General features: G+C 44.8%; 1 protein-coding gene across 3 annotated transcripts in view; it reads left to right on the forward strand.

Annotated features, from left to right (window-relative positions):
- The window catches only part of LOC115150651 (solute carrier family 41 member 1), a 53,077-nt gene that overhangs the window by 3,551 nt on the left and 29,378 nt on the right, over positions 1–20,148 (forward strand). The window lies entirely within an intron of this gene.

The following is a 20,148-nucleotide window of genomic DNA, read 5'->3' on the forward strand; positions in this document are numbered from 1 at the left end:
CTGTAGGCTACAGACAACACTTGCCTTGCTTGTGCCAGGGGCTGTACTGTAATGTGTTTATGCTACCTCCTCCACCCTCTACTCACCTTAGTCCCAGTCCTGTTAAAAACAATAAGGAATCAGTCTTCAGCATTTTGCTAGTCATGTTAAGACATGCTCCAGAACTTTTGCAACTACTAAGTCTTTATTAAACCTCCCACTTTGGGCTGGATGTGTCAATGTGTTCTTCATACATGCATAATATATGAGCAGAATTACTGTCTTACCTCAATTAGCCATGAAATCCCTAGTTTGAAAGCTGTTTTGAAAACTGTTTTTTTAGAAGCTGTGCTGCACCATTTTCACTAAATCTTCCCCCATGTGGGCCAGCCCCCTAGCAATTTGAGTTCAACCAATGAGCTTCAGCCCCTCGCCATATGAGTGACAGCTAGCAAGAGGCAAATGATGCACACACGGTAGAGCGAGAGAGAGCAATGACTTGGTGCACATATCTGCACGTGACATTTTCAGGGACCACTTTTAGCTCGTGAACACTACTTCAGAAATACTGGCTAAAAAGTATAGAAAGTACTGGAGAAGGCTTTTTACTGACAGAGGGTAGGAGGACATTTTGACCTTTATGAAGGGAGGAATGGACACGGTTGGCTATCTGACTGATCTAGTCGCATATATTATTATATTAGTCTGCATAACAAACCCCAAACTAAAACACATACATGTTTGGCTTTAGCTGTGGTCATCGAGGTACAACCTCTTCTTAGCGAGGTCACATCATGTGATGAAGACTACTAAGGGGTGGGTCTTGGGCATGTTTGAATGAAGTGGTCTGTCAACTGATTGGCTGGCAGAGCAGTGTACAGGGCCAATGTGATATCTCAGCTCTGAGTATGGACAGAATGGGAGGTCATCAGAGAATATGGGGTATTTACATAATATATTACCCCATTTACTTTAGCAATTGGCATCGCGCGGTGCAACATCGGAAGCCATTCACTTTTAATGGGAGGATAGCGAGAGAAGCGGAATGAGCGGGGGTACCGTTGAGCATTGCGAGCATGGGCGTGGAGCTGAACCGGGAGGGACTAAAGTTGGAGAAAGCTGAACTTTATTCAAATCCTTCGCAATGTCGCGACGCAAGGAATCAATCCAAACTTGCCATAGCTTCCAAACCCTACTGAATTGGCTGAGAATGGCTGTTGATACGTAGCACTACCTTCTGTAGCTAAGCTTGCTGGCTTGTTAGCACCCACTTGAGGGCGAGGCTAGCGTGGTGGAGGGGGGTAGAAAGAGGTCAGCTGGACAGTTAAATGAAGACCTATCTGTTTATTTATCTGACATACAGTTGAAGTCGGAAGTTTACATACACCTTAGCCAAATACATTTAAAACTCAGTTTTACACAATTCCTGTCATTTAATCCTAGTAAAAATGCCCTGTCTTAGCTCAGTTAGGATCACCACTTTATTTTAAGAATGTGAGTAGAGAGAATAATTTATTTCAGCTTTTATTTCTTTCATCACATTCCTAGTGGGTCAGAAGTTTACATACACTCAATTAGTATTTGGTAGCATTGCCTTTAAATTGTTTAACTTGGGTCAAATGTTTTGGGTAGCCTTCCACAAGCTTCCCACAATAAGTTGGGTGAATTTTGACCCATTCCTCCTGACAAAGCTGGTGTAACTGAGTCAGGTTTGTAGGCCTACTTGCTCGCACACACTTTTTCAGTTCTGCCCACAAATTTTCTATAGGATTGAGGTCAGGGCTTTGTGATGGCCACTCCAATACCTTGACTTTGTTTCCTTAAGCCGTATGCTTGGGGTCATTGTCCATTTGAAAGACCCATTTGCGACCAAGCTTTATCTTCCTGACAGATGTCTTGAGATGTTGCTTCAATATATTAACATAATTGTCCTTCATGATGCCATCTATTTTGTGAAGTGCACCAGTCCCTCCTGCAGCAAAGCACCCCCACAAGATGATATTACCACCCCCGTGCTTCACGGTTGGGATGGTGTTCTTCGACTTGCAAGCGTCCCCCTTTTTCCTCCAAACATAACAATGGTCATTATGGCCAAACAGTTCTATTTTTGTTTCATCAGACCAAAGGACATTTCTCCAAAAAGTACGATCTTTGTCCCCATGTGCAGTTGCAAACCGTCTGGCTTTTTTATGGCGGTTTTGGAGCAGTGGCTTCTTCCTTGCTGAGCGGCCTTTCAGGTTATGTCAATATAGGACTCGTTTTACTGTGGATATAGATCCTTTTGTACCCGTTTCCTCCAGCATCTTCAGAAGGTCCGTTGCTGTTGTTCTGGGATTGATTTGTACTTTTCACACCAAAGTACGTTCATCTCTAGGAGACAGAACGCGTCTCCTTCCTGAGCGGTATGACGGCTGCGTGGTCCCATGGTGTTTATACGTGCGTACTATTGTTTGTGGTACCTTCAGGCTTTTGGAAATTGCTCCCAAGGATGAATCAGACTTGTGGAGGTCTACAAGGTCTTGGCTGAATTCTTTTGATTTTCCTATGATGTCAAGCAAAGAGGCACTGAGTTTGAAGGTAGGCCTTGAAATACATCCACAGGTACACATCCAATTGACTCAAATTATGACAGTTAGCCTATCAGAAGCTTCTAAAGCCATGACATCATTTTCTGGAGTTTTCCAAGCTGTTTAAAGACAGTCAACTTAGTGCATGTAAACTTCTGACCACTGGAATTGTGATACAGTGAGTTAAGTGAAATAATCTGTCTGTAAACAATTCTTGGAAAAATTACTTGTCATGCACAAAGTAGATATCCTAACCAACTTGCCAAAACTGAAGTTTGCTCACAAGAAATTTGTGGGGTGGTTGAAAAACAAGTGTTTTAATGACTCCAACCTAAGTGTGTATAAACTTCCAACTTGAACTGTATCTGTGAATACTGCTGAGACACTCAAACCCATAAGTAGATCCTCATGGTTCTATTTTCTGATAGGTTAGAGCTGAGCAGAATATAATAACACCTCATATAATAGAACAGAGTGTAGTATGAGCATGCAGCTGTAAAATATAGTGTTTATTTCAGCCACTGTAGCTGACTGTAACCCAAAGGAGACAATCAACAGTCGACAGGTTCTGAGAGCCACAGGGGAAACAATTTAATAGAATTCTTCACACTTTCCTGTTGACTTGCCTGGTGTAAACTGGGTTTGGATATACAGTATATTATAATATGTGGATATTTGTTTCTGTGTGCATGTGGTGTGCATGCACACTAGTGCATGATTGTGTGTGAGAGTTGACTGTGTAATGTTTCTGCCAGTACGTGTGTTACTGTGTTTTTTTGCGGTACTGGCAGTGTAAAAATACAGTCCTGGGCCTGGGTGGCTGACAGGTCATATATTTATTTAAGGTCAGCCTCTGCTACAGATAAAGCTGGAGGTGTCTGGTTGCTTGGAGACCAAGTGCTGGCACTTTCTGCCAATTTTGATGCCAACATAGTGTAACCCAGGAACTCTGAAGAAAGAGAGAGGGAGGAACACACAGAGAGCAAGATGAGGAGAAAGGAAGTGCTCACCACTCTGGTTCTGGGGTTATAACTGTTGTTATAAGGACAGATTAGTGCCTCACTGTGGTTAATAGCCTGCACTGTTATGCGGTTACCCATATCCTGCCCTCTAACCAGGACGTTCTCTCTTTCCCTGTCAGTCTACCTCTCATTTTCGCATTCAATCATAGCATGCTAATTCATCTGTAGTTCTCTGAACTTCCCTGCTAAATACGGAATTATTTCCACCCTATTAAAGAGTTAATAACAACAGCTATGATGATAAAGAGAAGGTGATATAATTTCCTGTGTGAAGATAAATAATAGAAAATGACAATGACTTCAATGTAGTGATTGATTCTAGAAGCCTGTCTAGTAGGTTCTATCACATTGTAATTCCCCTCCCCTGACACACTGCTAACTCAGCTAACAGCTAATCCCCTTCTGCCCTCGCAGGAGGCAATTACCCTGCTCTCTTTCTATCTCCCTGACTCAGATGTATGGTAGATGCAAAATACCTCATCCTCTCAATGTGTGTGTTGCCCCTCAGCTCAGCTGCTGGAGTAAGGAATGGTTGCCCAGGGTGATGCATGTATGCATTCTCCACAGCGTTCTCGATCATTTTATTTTTTATAATTTTTTTAATTTAACCTTTATTTAACTAGGCAAGTCAGTTAAGAACAAATTCTTATTTACAATGACGGCCTACCCCGGCAAAACCCGGACAACGCTGGGCCAATTTGTGCGCCACCCTATGGGACTCCCAATCACGGCCGGTTGTGATACAGCCTGGAATCAAACCAGGGTCTGTAGTGACGCCTCTAACACTGAGATGCAGTGCCTTAGACCGCTGTGCTACTCGGGAGCCCCAATGTCTGTGTGAAATGTGACCCACCTATTTAGCTTCCCTTAGTTTCCTCCTCACACACACACACACACACCCTGTCTCTGGCCCCATTCCTACATTGTCACACAGGAAAGACAACACAGGACAGTATTGAGAAGGAAGGGACTCTAGCTGACATTGCAGAACAGTGTCCCAATACTGTCTGTCAATCCCAAACCTGAGGACGCAGTGTCCCAATACTGTCTGTCAATCCCAAACCTGAGGACGCAGTGTCCCAATACTGTCTGTCAATCCCAAACCACAGGAGCAGTGCGCCTGCTGAAATGGTCTTCTGAAATGGACACTTTCACACCCTCTGAAATTGACACTTACTGTCGGTCAGTGAGAGGACAGTTCACAGATTTGTTCTTCGTCAGATGTGATTTATGACATTACTACGAATGTCAAAGGTCAAGACAGGTGCAATGGTTGTTTTGATGTTTGTCTGGAAGGCTGGACATGCTTCCACTAGCGAGAGAGAGCACTCCACACCAGATAGTGTCTCAGCCACAGTTGATTGACATTCACAGCTTATATAGTGTAAAAATGTGGGGTAACTTGTTTGTTGCTTTGTATGTTTTCTCCTATCTGTTTGTCTGTCTCTTATCCGTCTGTCTGTCTGCCCCACACTGTGGCATCAGATGACGTGCAGATGACCAAAATAAAACCACGAGGCAAGACATTGGTTCAGTCTCAGTGCCTCAAAAACAGACAAACAATCTAAAAATACAGGAAACAGTAAACAGGAATTCACAATCAACACAAAAGCCTGAAACCAGCCAACTCTCTTCCCCCACGGGAGGACATTTTGGGACAACCACATCCAGTTGCCGGGTTTCTACAGGAGCCAGTGTGAAACCAGAGCGTGGACTTGGTCTCCTGTGGATCTGGTTTATTCTAACAATCTGGAAAATCATACTGGCTTCCAGCTGTCTCTCTTATTGTAGTCTGGTCATATTATCCACAGAAGTGAATAAAGATAAAATCTCTATGGTGCTAACAGTCATTTCGTTGATCCACAGATATAATCTGCTAGGCTCTTATCACAGAGTGCATTCGGAAAGTATTCAGATCTCTTTACATTTTACATTTGTCATTTAGCAGACGCTCTTATCCAGAGCGACTTACAAATTGGTGCATTCACCTTATGATATCCAGTGGAACAACCACTTTTCAATAGAACATCTATATCTTTTTTTGGGGGGGGTGGGTTAGAAGGATTACTTTATCCTATCCCAGGTATTCCTTAAAGAGGTGGGGTTTCGGGTGTCTCCGGAAGGTGGTGATTGACTCCGCTGTCCTAGCGTCGTGAGGGAGCTTGTTCCACCATTGGGGTGCCAGAGCAGCGAACAGTTTTGACTGGGCTGAGCGGGAACTGTGCTTCCGCAGAGGTAGGGAGGCGAGCAGGCCAGAGGTGGATGAAGGCAGTGCCCTTCTTTGGGTGTAGGGACTGATCAGAGCCTGAAGGTACGGAGGTGCCGTTCCCCTCACAGCTCCGTAGGCAAGCACCATGGTCTTGTAGCAGATGCGAGCTTCAACTGGAAGCCAGTGGAGTGTGCGGAGGAGCGGGGTGACGTGAGGGAACTTGGGAAGGTTGAACACCAGACGGGCTGCGGCATTCTGGATGAGTTGTAGGGGTTTAATGGCACAGGCAGGGAGCCCCGCCAACAGCGAGTTGCAGTAATCCAGACGGAGATGACAAGTGCCTGGATTAGGACCTGCGCCGCTTCCTGTGTGAGGCAGGGTCGTACTCTGCGAATGTTGTAGAGCATGAACCTACAGGATCGGGTCACCGCCTTGATGTTAGCGGAGAACGACAGGGTGTTGTCCAGGGTCACGCCAAGGCTCTTAGCACTCTGGGAGGAGGACACAATGGAGTTGTCAACCATGATGGCGAGATCATGGAACGGGCAGTCCTTCCCCGGGAGGATGAGCAGCTCCGTCTTGCTGAGGTTCAGCTTGAGGTGGTGATCCGTCATCCACACTGATATGTCTGCCAGACATGCAGAGATGCGATTCGCCACCTGGTTATCAGAAGGGGGAAAGGAGAAGATTAATTGTGTGTCGTCTGCATAGCAATGATAGGAGAGACCATGTGAGGATATGACAGAGCCAAGTGACTTGGTGTATAGCGAGAAAAAGAGAGGGCCTAGAACTGAGCCCTGGAGGACACCAGTGGTGCGAGCACGTGGTGCAGAGACGGATTCTCGCCACGCCACCTGGTAGGCGCGACCTGTCAGGTAGGACGCAATCCAAGAGTGAGCCGCGCCAGAGATGCCCAACTCGGAGAGGGTGAAGAGGAGGATTTGATGGTTCACAGTATCAAAGGCAGCAGATAGGTCTAGAAGGATGAGAGCAGAGGAGAGAGGGTTAGCTTTAGCAGTGCGGAGAGCCTCCGTGACACAGAGAAGAGCAGTCTCAAGTTGAATGACCAGTCTTGAAACCTGACTGATTTGGATCAAGAAGGTCATTCTGAGAGAGATAGCAAGAGAGCTGGCCAAGGACGGCACGCTCAAGAGTTTTGGAGAGAAAAGAAAGAAGGGATACTGGTCTGTAGTTGTTGACATCGGAGGGATCGAGTGTAGGTTTTTTGAGAAGGGGTGCAACTCTCGCTCTCTTGAAGACGGAAGGGACGTAGCCAGTGGTCAAGGATGAGTTGATGAGTGAGGTGAGGTAGGGGAGAAGATCTCTGGAAATGGTCTGTAGAAGAGAGGAGGGGATAGGGTCAAGCGGGCAGGTTGTTGTGCGGCCGGCCGTCACAAGTTGCAAGATTTCATCTGGAGAGAGAGAGGGGAGAAAGAGGTCAAAGCATAGGGTAGGGCAATGTGAGCAGGACCAGCGGTGTCGTTTGACTTAACAAACGAGGATCGGATGTTGTTAACCTTCTTTTCAAAATGGTTGACAAAGTCATCCGCAGAGAGGGGGGAGGAGGGGGGAGGGGGCGGAGGATTCGGGAGGGAGGAGAAGGTGGCAAAGAGCTTCCTAGGGTAAGAGGCAGATGCTTGGAATTTAGAGTGGCAGAAACAGAGGAAGTAAATGTACAGAGGAGGGAGTGAAAAGATGCCAGGTCTGCAGCAGGCAGGCTAGTTTTCCTCCATTTCCGCTCGGCTGCCTGGAGCCCTGTTCTGTGAGCTCGCAATGAGTCGTCAAGCCATGGAGCAGCAGGAGGGGAGGACCGAGCCGGCCGGGAGGATAGGGGACATAGAGAGTCAAAGGATGCAGAAAGGGAGGAGAGGAGGGTTGAGGAAGCAAAATCAGGAGATTGGTTGGAGAAGGATTGAGCAGAGGGAAGAGATGATAGGATGGAAAAGGTGAGAGTAGCAGGAGAGAGAGCGAAGGTTGCAACAGCGCAATACCATCTGACTAGGGGTAGAGTGAGTAGTGTTGGAGGAGAGCGAGAGGGAAAAGGATATAAGGTAGTGGTCGGAGACTTGGAGGGGAGTTGCAGTGAGATTAGTAGAAGAACAGCATCTAGTAAAGATGAGGTCAAGCGTATTGCCTGCCTTGTGAGTAGGGGGGACGGTGAGAGGGTGAGGTCAAAAGAGGAGAGGAGTGGAAAGAAGGAGGCAGAGAGAAATGAGTCAAAGGTAGACGTAGGGAGGTTAAAGTCACCCAGAACTGTGAGGGGTGAGCCATCCTCAGGAAAGGAACTTATCAAGGCGTCAAGCTCATTGATGAACTCTCCAAGGGAACCTGGAGGGCGATAAATGATAAGGATGTTAAGCTTGAATGGGCTAGTGACTGTGACAGCATGGAATTCAAAGGAGGAGATAGACAGATGGGTCAGGGGAGAAAGAGAGAATGTCCACATGGGAGAGATGAGAATTCCAGTGCCACCACCCCGCTGACCAGATGCTCTCGGGGTATGCGAGAACACGTGGTCAGACGAGGAGAGAGCAGTAGGAGTAGCAGGGTTTTCTGTGGTAATCCATGTTTCCGTCAGCGCCAAGAAGTCGAGGGACTGGAGGGTAGCATAGGCTGAGATGAACTCTGCCTTGTTTGCCGCAGACCGGCAGTTCCAGAGGCTGCCGGAGACCTGGAACTCCACGTGGGTCGTGCGTGCTGGGACCACCAGGTTAGAGTGGCAGCGGTCACGCGGTGTGAAGCGTTTGTATGGCCTGTGCAGAGAGGAGAGAACAGGGATAGACATACACATAGTTGACAGGCTACAGGAGAGGCTACGCTAATGCAAAGGAGTCTGGAATTAAAATTAACTAAACAACTGGGGAAGCGAGAGAGCAGGGCCTCCCTCACTAACCATTCACTGAAACACTGAAATATAACTTTTCCAACTTCCACTTTAGGAATAGGCTCAAACTTAGTTTATTCAGCTAGATAACCTGGTACAGTATTCTTCCGTGAAACCCACCCAGTGCACCGTATCCTATGACGCCGTAGCTAACTAGCATGCTAGCATCCAATAACACACGGTTAGCACCAATACTTGGTTACAACAAACTACCAATGGATCATTCGTGTCCGTGTCTAGTTCCTTTCATAACGCAGAAGTAATTAAACGTTGGCTAGCTAACACAAAGTCAGTCCTGCTAGCTACACAAGTGGACTACACATCTCGAAAGTTCAGAAAGTTAAGCTTACGTTGCAAAAATCTTGCTGACTAAAAATGATACAGTACTGCTAGCTGGTAGAGTTGGCTAGCTAGCAATGGCTGTGTTTACCTTTATCTTTGAAACAAAGACTACTATGTAGCTAGCTAACATTACACTAGTCAAATCGTTCCGTTGTAATGTATTTAGTTTCTGCAGTACTGCTAGTTGGTAAAGTGGAACTTTTTCCACATTTTGTTACGTTACAGCCATATTTTCTAAAATGGATTAAATAAAATAAAAATCCTCATCAATCTACACACAATACCCTATAATGACGAAACAAAAACAGGTTTTTAAAAATGCTTGCAAATTTATTACAAATATAAAACGGATACCTTATTTACATAAGTATTCAGACCCTTTGCTATGAAACTCGAAATTGAGCTCGGGTGCTTCCATTTTCCATTGATCATCCTTGAGATTTTTCTACAACTTTATTGTAGTCCACCTGTGGTAAATTCAATTGATTTAATATTTTGAAAGGCACACACCTGTCTATATAAGGTCCCACAGTTGACAGTGCATGTCAGAGCAATAACCAAGCAGTAAGGTCGAAAGAATTGTCCGTAGAGCTCCGAGGCAGGATTGTATCGGGGCACAGATCTGTGGAAGGGTAGCAAAACATTTCTGCAGCATTGAAGGTCCCCAAGAACATAGTGGCTCCCTTATTCTTAAATGGAAGAAGTTTGGAACCACCAAGACTCTTCCTAGATCTGGCCTCCCGGCCAAACTGAGCAATCAGGGGAGAAGGGCCTTAGTCAGGGAGGTGACCAAGAACGCAATGGTTACTCTGACAGCGCTCCAGAGTTCCTCTGTGGAGATGGGACAACCTTCCAGAAGGATAACCATCTCTGCAGCACTCCACCAATCAGGCCTTTATGGTAGAGTGGCCAGACGAAAGCCCCTCGGTAAAATCACATGACAGCCCGCTTGGAGTTTGCCAAAAGGCACCTAAAAAACTGTCAGACCATGACAAACAAGATTATTTTGTCTGATGAAACCAAGATTGAACTCTTTTGCCTGAATGCCAAGCGTCACGTCTGCAGGAAACCTGACACCATCCCTATGGTGAAGCATGGTGTTGGCAGCATCATGCTGTAGGGATGTTTTTCAGCGGCAGGGACTGGAAGACTAGTCAAGATCGAGGGAAAGATGAACAGAGCAAAGTACAGAGTGATCCTTGATGAAAACCTGCTCCAGAGTGCTCAGGACCTCAGACTGGGGGCAAAGGTTCACCTTCCAACAGGACAACGCAGCAGTGGCTTCGGGACACGTCCCTGAATGTCCGTGAGTGGCCCAGCCAGAGCCCGGACATGAACCCGATCGAACATCTCTGGAGAGACCTGAAAATAGCTGTGCAGCAACGCTCCCCATCCAACCTGACAGAGCTTGTGAGGATCAGCAGAGAAGAGTGAGAAACTCCCCAAATACAGGTGTGACAAGCTTGTAGCATCTTACCCAAGAAGACTTGAGGCTGTAATCGCTGCCAAAGGTGCTTCAAAAAAAATACTGAGTAGAGGGCCTGAATAGTTATGTAATGTGATATTTTAGTATATAATTTTAATATGTTTTCTAAAATTCCTAAAAACCAGTTTTTGCTTTGTCATTAGGATGAGGATATTGTGTGTAGATTAATGATGGGATGGACATGTAATCAATTTTAGAATAAGGCTGTAATGTAACAAAATGTGGAATGCTTTCCGAATGCACTGTACACTATCATGAATGACAACAATTGCTGTGTCTTTAATGGCTGCCTCCCCTGCCTCCTTTCCTGATCTCCTTATTGCAACTATTTGCTTTTAACTGACATTTTCTGCCAGATCAAATGTCATAAAGGAATGGGCACAATGAAAGAAAGCTATTTGAGTTTGAGACCAAGCTAGGGTAGAGTGCAGTGCAGCACCGTCCCACATACAGTATAATGTCCCTGCTCCTTTCCAGAATGGAGAATCTGATACATACACGAGATGAAATGGTCAGGTTACACAGATTAATCAATTTGAGTGGTGGAAATATGCGTGATGAATCAATATGAGTGAATCATTATGAGTGGTGGTTGTGTTGTGCTGAGGGTTAGTTATGTTAATTGTAAGTTCATAGCCAAACCAAGTTTGCAGTGACATTACATTTTCTATCTGAAATCCGCTAAACATTAAACATAACTGTGGGGCAATACTTATATACAGTTGAAGTCAGAAGTTTACATACACTTAGGTCGGAGTCATTAAAACTCGTTTTTCAACCACTCCACAAATTTCTTGTTAACAAGCTATAGTTTTGGCAAGTCGGTTAGGACATCTATTTGTGCATGACACAAGTCATTTTTCCAACAATTGTTTACAGACAAATTATTTCACTTATAATTCACTGCATCACAATTGCAGTGGGTCAGAAGTTTACAAACACTAAGCTGACTGTGGCTTTAAACAACTTCTGATCCTTCTGATGGGCTAATTGACATCGTTTGAGTCAATTGGAGGTGTACCCTTTGATGTATTTCAAGGCCTACCTTCAAACTCTTTGCTTGTCATCATGGGAAAATCAAAAGAAATCAGCCAAGACCTCAGAAAAAGAATTGTAGACCTCCACAAGTCCGGTTCATCCTTGGGAGCAATTTCCAAAAGCCTGAAGGTACCACGTTCATCTGTACAAACAATAGTACGCAAGTATAAACACCATGGGACCACGCAGCCGACATATCGCTCCGGAAGGAGACGTGTTCTGTCTCCTAGAGATGAACGTTCTTTGGTGTGTAAATCAATTCCAGAACAACAGTAAAGGACCTTGTGAAGATGCTGGAGGAAACAGGTACAAAAGTATCTATATCCACAGTTAAACGAGTCCTATATCGACATAACCTGAGAGGCCGCTCAGCAAGAAAGAAGCCACTGCTCCAAAACCGCCATAAAAAAGCCAGACTACGGTTTGCAACTGCACATGGGGACAAAGATTCTACTTTTTGGAGAAATGTCCTCTGGTCTGATGAAACAAAAATAGAACTGTTTGGCCATAATGACCATCATTATGTTTGGAGGAAAAAGGGGGATGCTTGCAAGCTGAAGAACACCATCCCAACCGTGAATCACGGGTGGCAGCATCATGTTGTGGGGGTGGTTTGCTGCAGGAGGGACTGGTGTACTTCACAAAATAGATGGCATCATGAGGAAGGACAATTATGTGGATATATTGAAGCAACATCTCAAGACATCAGTCAGGAAGTTAAAGCTTGGTTGCAAATGGGTCTTCCAAATGGACAATGACCCCAAGCATACTTCCAAAGTTGTGGCAAAATTGCTTAAAGACAACAAAGTCAAGGTATTGGAGTGGCCATCACAAAGCCCTGACCTCAATCCTATAGAAAATTTGTGGGCAGATCTGAAAAGGTGTGTGCGAACAAGGAGGCCAACAAACCTGACTCAGTTACACCAGCTCTGTCAGGAGGAATGGGCCAAAATTCACCCAACTTTATTATGGGAAGCTTGTGGAAGGCTACCAAAAACGTTTGATCCAAGTTAAACAATTTAAAGGCAATGCTACCGAATACTAATTTAGTGCATGTAAACTTCTGACCCACTGGGAATGTGATGAAAGAAATAAAAGCTGAAATAAATAATTCTCTCTACTAGTATTCTCACATTTCACATTCCTAAAATAAAGTGGTGATCCTAAGATGGGGAATTGTTACTAGCATTAAATGTCAGGAATTGTGAAAAAACTGAGTTTTAAATGTATTTGGCTAAGGTGTATGTAAACTTCCGACTTCAAGTGTGTGAATGTATATGTGTATATACTGCTCAAAAAAATTAAGGGAACACTTAAACAACACAATGTAACTCCAAGTCAATCACACTTCTGTGAAATCAAACTGTCCACTTAGGAAGCAACACTGATTGACAATAAATGTCACATGCTGTTGTGCAAATGGAATAGACAACAGGTGGAAATTATAGGCAATTAGCAAGACACCCCCAATGAAGGAGTGGTTCTGCAGGTGGTGACCAGACCACTTCTCAGTTCCTATGCTTCCTGGCTGATGTTTTGGTCACTTTTGAATGCTGGCGGTGCTTTCACTCTAGTGGTAGCATGAGACGGAGTCTACAACCCACACAAGTGGCTCAGGTAGTGCAGCTCATCCAGGATGACACATCAATGCGAGCTGTGGCAAGAAGGTTTGCTGTGTCTGTCAGCGTAGTGTCCAGAGCATGGAGGCGCTACCAGGAGACAGGCCAGTACATCAGGAGACGTGGAGGCCGTAGGAGGGCAACAACCCAGCAGCAGGACCGCTACCTCCGCCTTTGTGCAAGGAGGAGCAGGAGGAGCACTGCCAGAGCCCTGCAAAGTGACCTCCAGCAGGCCACAAATGTGCATGTGTCTGCTCAAACGGTCAGAAACAGACTCCATGAGGGTGGTATGAGGGCCCGACGTCCACAGGTGGGGGTTGTGCTTACAGCCCAACACCGTGCAGGACGTTTGGCATTTGCCAGAGAACACCAAGATTGGCAAATTCGCCACTGGCGCCCTGTGCTCTTCACAGATGAAAGCAGGTTCACACTGAGCACATGTGACAGACGTGACAGAGTCTGGAGACGCCGTGGAGAACGTTCTGCTGCCTGCAACATCCTCCAGCATGACGGGTTTGGCGGTGGGTCAGTCATGGTGTCGGGTGGCATTTCTTTGGGGGGCCGCACAGCCCTCCATGTGCTCGCCAGAGGTAGCCTGACTGCCGTTAGGTACCGAGATGAGATCCTCAGACCCCTTGTGAGACCATATGCTGGTGCGGTTGGCCCTGGGTTCCTCCTAATGCAAGACAATGCTAGACCTCATGTGGCTGGAGTGTGTCAGCAGTTCCTGCAAGAGGAAGGCATTGATGCTATGGACTGGCCCGCCCGTTCCCCAGACCTGAATCCAATTGAGCACATCTGGGACATCATGTCTCGCTCCATCCACCAACGCCACGTTGCACCACAGACTGTCCAGGAGTTGGCGGATGCTTTAGTCCAGGTCTGGGAGGAGATCCCTCAGGAGACCATCCTCCACCTCATCAGGAGCATGCCCAGGCGTTGTAGGGAGGTCATACAGGCATGTGGAGGCCACACACACTACTGAGCCTCATTTTGACTTGTTTTAAGGACATTACATCAAAGTTGGATCAGCCTGTAGTGTGGTTTTCCACTTTAATTTTGAGTGACTCCAAATCCAGACCTCCATGGGTTGATAAATTGGATTTCCATTGATTTATTTTTGCGTGATTTTTGTTGTCAGCACATTCAACTATGTACAGAAAAAAGTATTTAATAAGATTATTTAATTCATTCAGATCTAGGATGTGTTATTTTAGTGTTCCCTTTATGTTTTTGAGCAGTGTATATATATAAATATAGTACCAGTCCAAAGTTTGTACACACCTACTCATGCAAGGGTTTTTGTTAATTTTTTTCTATTTTCTACATTGTAGAATAATAGTGAAGCCATCAACTATGTAATAACACATGGAATCATTTAGTAACCAAAAAAGTGTTTATAAAATCAAAATATATTTATATTTGAAATTCTTCAAAGCAGCCACCCTTTGCCTTGATGACAGCTTTACACACTCTTGGCATTCTCTCAACCAGCTTCATGAGGTAGTCACCTGGAATGCATTTCAATTAACAAGTGTGCCTTGTTAAAAAGTTAATTTGTGGAATTTCTTTCCTTCTTAATGCATCTGATCCAATCAGTTGTGTTATGACAAGTTAGGGGTGGTATACAGACGACAGCCCTATTTGGTAAAAGACCAAAACTATATTATGGCAAAAACAGCTCAAATAAGCAAAGAGAAAGGACACTCCATCATTACTTTAAGACATGAAGGTCAGTCAATGCGGAAAATTGCAAGAACTTTGAACGTTTCTTCAAGTGTAGTCGTAAGAACCATCAAGCACTTTGATGAAACTGGCTCTCATGAGGACCACCACAGGAAAGGAAGACCCATAGTGACCTCTGCTGCAGAGCCTCAGAAATTGCAGCCCAAATAAATGCTTCACAGAGTTCAAGTAAGACACATCTCAACATCAACTGTTCAGAGGAGACTACATGAATCAGGCCTTCATGGTCGAATTGCTGCGAAGAAACCACTACTAAAGGACACCATTAAGAAGAAGAGACTTGCTTCGGCCAAGAAACACGAGCAATGGAGATTAGACTGGTGGAAATCTGTCCTTTTGGTCTGATGAGTCCAAATTGGAGATTTTTGGTTCCAACCGCCGTGTCTTTGTGAGACGCAGAGTAGGTGAACGGATGATCTCCACATGTGTGGTTCCCACCGTGAAGCATGGAAGAAGAAGGTGAGGATGGTGTGGAGGTGCTTTGCTGGTGACACTGTCTGTGAGTTATGTAGAATTTAAGGCACCCTTAACCACCATGGCTACCACAGCATTCTGCAGCAATATGCCATCCCATCTGATTTGCGCTTTGCAGGACTTTCATTTGTTTTTCAACAGGACAATGACCCAACACACCTCCAGGCTGTGTAAGGGCTATTTGACCAAGAAGGAGAGTGATGGAGTGCTACATCAGATGACCTGGCCTCCACTATCACCCGACTTCAACCCAATTGAGATGGTTTGGAATGAGTTTGACTGCACAGTGAAGGAAAAGCAGCCAACAAGTGCTCAGCATATGTGGGAACTCCTTCAAGACTGTTGGAGAAGTATTCCAGGTGAAGCTGGTTCAGAGAATGCCAAGGATGTGCAAAGCTGTCATCAATGCAAACGGTGGCTACTTTGAATAATATAACATATTTTGACTTGTTTAACGCTTTGTTTGGTTACTACATGATTCCATATATGTTATTTTATAGTTTTAATGTCTTAACTATTATTCAACAATGTAGAAAATTGTAAAAAAAACAATTAAACTCTTGAATGAGTAGGTGTGTCCAAACCTTTGACTGGTACTGTGTGTGTATATATGCACACAAAGAATTGAATAACTCCCCGTGAAGATCAGTCACTTCAAATTCCGTGGTGTATTTTCAACATCTTCTTTTTATATTACCACAGAACGAAATCCTCACAAGATTGGCGAATTGCCGTGACAGGAAAATGAAGCTGATTTGCCTGGATTTAAATGACTTATAGATCAAGTTGATAGTAAATTGTCCAAACTGCAAAATAGAAGCTAATCTCCAAATTGTAAAATTGTAGAGATTAGACAAGAACGGCACCGCTGAAACGGGTACTAGCAACGGTACCAATGAAATAACATATTTATAACAACAATACAGGGAAATACAAGGTTATACCAACACAGTGGCAAATACTTTTGTGTATTTTAATGACATAATAGTTAGAAAAAGGTCTTGTAAACTTGATTAAGTAGTGCCCTTTTGAGGATAGTTGTATTTTCCTGCGTTCTAAGAAGAGTGGGTGAACGCCCTAAATTGTGTTGTCATTTCAGGAGTGGTACACTTGTGGTATGTTTATTTGTGCAACACCCTCCCAAAAGTAATACAAAAAAATGCTCAGAAGTTGATTCATGTGCATTTTCTATCCATCCAAATCCTCCTTTTAGTGCTACAATGTGGAATAGCCTACTAACAATGCTACATCCTGTCAATCGTTGACTGGCATACACAAAAAGCTACAGAATTGTTCAAATGCTTATCACTGTAGTGGTACCCAGTAAGGTAAGCCCATCTATCTACCTCATCCCCATACTGTATTTATTTGATTTATCTTGCCCCTTTGCACCCCAGTATCTCTACTTGCACATTCATCTTCTGCACATCTACCATTCCAGTGTTTAATTGCTATATTGTAATTACTTCGCCACCATGGCCAATTTATTGCCTCAACTCCCTTATTCTACCTCATTTGCACTCACTGTATATACTTTTTGTTTTCTTTTTTCTACTGTATTATTGACTGTATGTTTTGTTTATTCCATGTGTATCTCTGTGTTGTTGTATGTGTCGAATTGTTATGCTTTATCTTGGCCAGGTCGCAGTTGCAAATGAGAACTTGTTCTCAACTAGCCTACCTGGTTAAATAAAGGGGAAATAAAATAATTAAATAAAAGGTACGTCCATTTTACCATTAGTTACAGGCGCATAGTTGTACCCTTGCAGTTTGTATCTTAAAAGAGCCAATAGTGTACCATTTGTTCCTCTTAAGTGGCAAAAATGTACCTCTTCTCTATATCAAGTCCCTCACATGTACAGTATACGCCTCTCCGCCATCCCACTTCTGACACCAATGGAATGAATTCGTGGGGTAGCCCCGACCAGGACTCGAACCTGGGTCCAGCCAGACCTTAACCATTACACCAAGAGGTCCATACCACTTGACAAGGTCGCTCAGTGTTGGGTTAAGGTAGCTACAATATTCATTACAGCTGTTTAGTGTCACACAAATGTACCATTCTACTAGGTTATCTGCACATGTACCATAAAAGGTACCGAACATTACCATGTGAGATCATATGTGTACCTCTGAAGGTACATTGTGTGTATTTTGATCTTTTTGTGCCCCATGAAACAATACTGTACCCTTTATCTGAGAGTGTATGGCTAGCTTGTTAGTGTCTGAGTTTGAAGGTTTTAGTGGGTTAGCCTGCTATTGAGTGGCTGAAAAAATGCTCAACAAGATGGCGCCGACAGAGATGGTCGCCTCGCTTCAAGTCCTTAGGAAACTATGCAGTAATTACTTTATGTATTATTTTTTACATTGTTAACCCAGAAAATCTTAAGTGTTATTACATACACCCAGGAAGAACTATTGGATATAAGAGCGACGTTAACTTACCAACATTACGAACAGGAAAATCATTTCCAGAAGGGGATCCTTTGTTCGGACCTCCACCCTAGACATTGGATCTAATCCCAGAGGCCGACCCAAAACAACGTTGTCACCGCAGGAGAGGCAGACGGAGTGGCCTCCTGGTTAGACTTAGAAGGCGAGCACACCAACCACCGCTTCTGAGCATATTAGTCGCCAATGTCCAGTCTCTAGACAACAAGGTGGATGAAATTAGGTCACGAGTTGCCTTCCAGAGAGACATCAGAGATTGTAACATTCTCTGTTTCACGGAAACATGGCTCACTCGGGGATATGTTGTCAGTCGGTACAGTCGGTACAGCCACTGGGTTTCTTCATGCGTCGCGCCAACAGAAACAAACATCTCTCTGGTAAGAAGGGCGGGGGTGTATGCCTCATGATTAACGACTCATGGTGTAACAATAACAACATACAGGAACTGAAGTCCTTTTGTTCACCTGACCTAGAATTCCTTACAATCAAATGCCGATCGCATTATCTCTCAAGAGAATTCTCTTTTGATTATAGTCACAGCCGTGTATATCCCCCCCCCCCCCCCCCCCAAGCAGATACCTCGACGGCCCTGAAAGAACTCCACTGGACTCTATGTAAACTGGAAACCATATATCCTGAGGCTGCATTTATTGTAGCTTGGGATTTTAACAAAGCTAATTTGAAGACAATGCTACCTAAATTCGACCAGCACATTGACTGTAATACCCGCTCGAGCAAAACACTGGACCACTGCTACTCTAACTTCCGTAATGCATACAAGGACCTCCCCCACCCTCCCTTCGGCAAATCCGACCACGACTCCATCTTGCTCGTACCGACCTATAGGCAGAAACTCAAACAGGATGTACCTGTGGTCAGCCCAGTGCTGAATGGTTCCAGTCAATCAGAATCCACGTTACAAGATTGTTTTGATCACGTGGGCTGGAAAATGTTCCGGCAAGCCTCAGACAGTAACATCAATTTATACGCTGACTCGGTGAGTGAGTTTATTAGGAATTGCATTGGAGATGCTGTACCCACTGTGACTATTAAAACCTACCCCAACCAGAAACTGTAGATAGATGGCGGAATTTGCGCAAAACTGAAAGCGCGAACCACCGCATTCAACCATGGAAAGAGGTCGGAGAATATGGCTGAATCTAAACAGTGTAGTTATTCCCTCCGCATGGCAATCAAACAAGCGAAATGTCGGTATAGGGACAAAATGCAGTCGCAACTCAACGGCCCAGACACGAGACATATGTGGCAGAGTCTCTACAAGAAATTACAGACTACAAAAAGAAAACTAGCCATGTCACAGTCAACGACGTCTTGCTTCCAGACAAGTTAAACACCTTCTTTGTCCTATTTGAGGGTAATACAGTGCCACCGACGCGGCCCGCTACCAAGGACTGCGGGCCCCCCCTCTCCTCCTCCGTGGCCGACGTGAGTAAGACATTTAAACATGTTAACCCTCATCCTCAGAGCATGCGCAGACCCACTGGCTGGTGTGTTTAAGGACATATTCAATCGCACCCTATCCCAGTCTGCTGTCCTCACATGCTTCAAGATGGCCACCATTGTTCCTGTACCAAAGAAAGCAAAGATAACTGAACTAAATGACCATCGCCCCGTAGCACTCACTTCTGTCATCATGAAGTGCTTTGAGAGTAGTCAAGGATTATTTCACCTTACCTGCCACCCTAGACCCACTTCAGTTTGCATACCGCCCCAACAGGTCCACATACGGGACCCAATTGCACAGGTCGGGGTTGAGACCCAGAGCCTTAAGCTTAATGATGAGCTTGGAGGGTACTATGGTGTTGAATGCTGAGATGTAGTCAATGAACAGCATTCTTACATAGGTATTCCTCTTGTCCAGATGGGATAGGGCAGTGTGCAGTGTGATGGCGATTGCATCGTATGTGGACCTGTTGGGGCGGTATGCAAACTGAAGTGGGTCTATGGTGGCAGGTAAGGTGAAGGTGATATAATCCTTGACTAGTCTCTTGAAGCTAAACTACCTGCCTTCCAGGACACCTACAGCACCCGATGTCACAGGAAGGTCAAAAAGATAATCAAGGACAACAACCACCCAAGCCACTGCCTGTTTACCACGCTTTCATCCAGAAGGCGAGGTCAGTACAGGTGCATCAAAGCTGGGACCGAGAGACTGAAAAAAAGCTTCTATGTCATGGCCAGCAGACTGTTAAACAGCCATCGCTAACATAGAGAGGCTGCTGCCAACATACCGACCCAAATCGCTGGCCACTTTAATAAATGGATTTAATAAAGGTATCACTGGTCACTTTAAATAATGCCACTTTAATA

Source organism: Salmo trutta, chromosome 16 (assembly GCF_901001165.1).
Source record: "Salmo trutta chromosome 16, fSalTru1.1, whole genome shotgun sequence".
In the NCBI taxonomy this organism is placed as follows: domain Eukaryota; kingdom Metazoa; phylum Chordata; class Actinopteri; order Salmoniformes; family Salmonidae; genus Salmo; species Salmo trutta.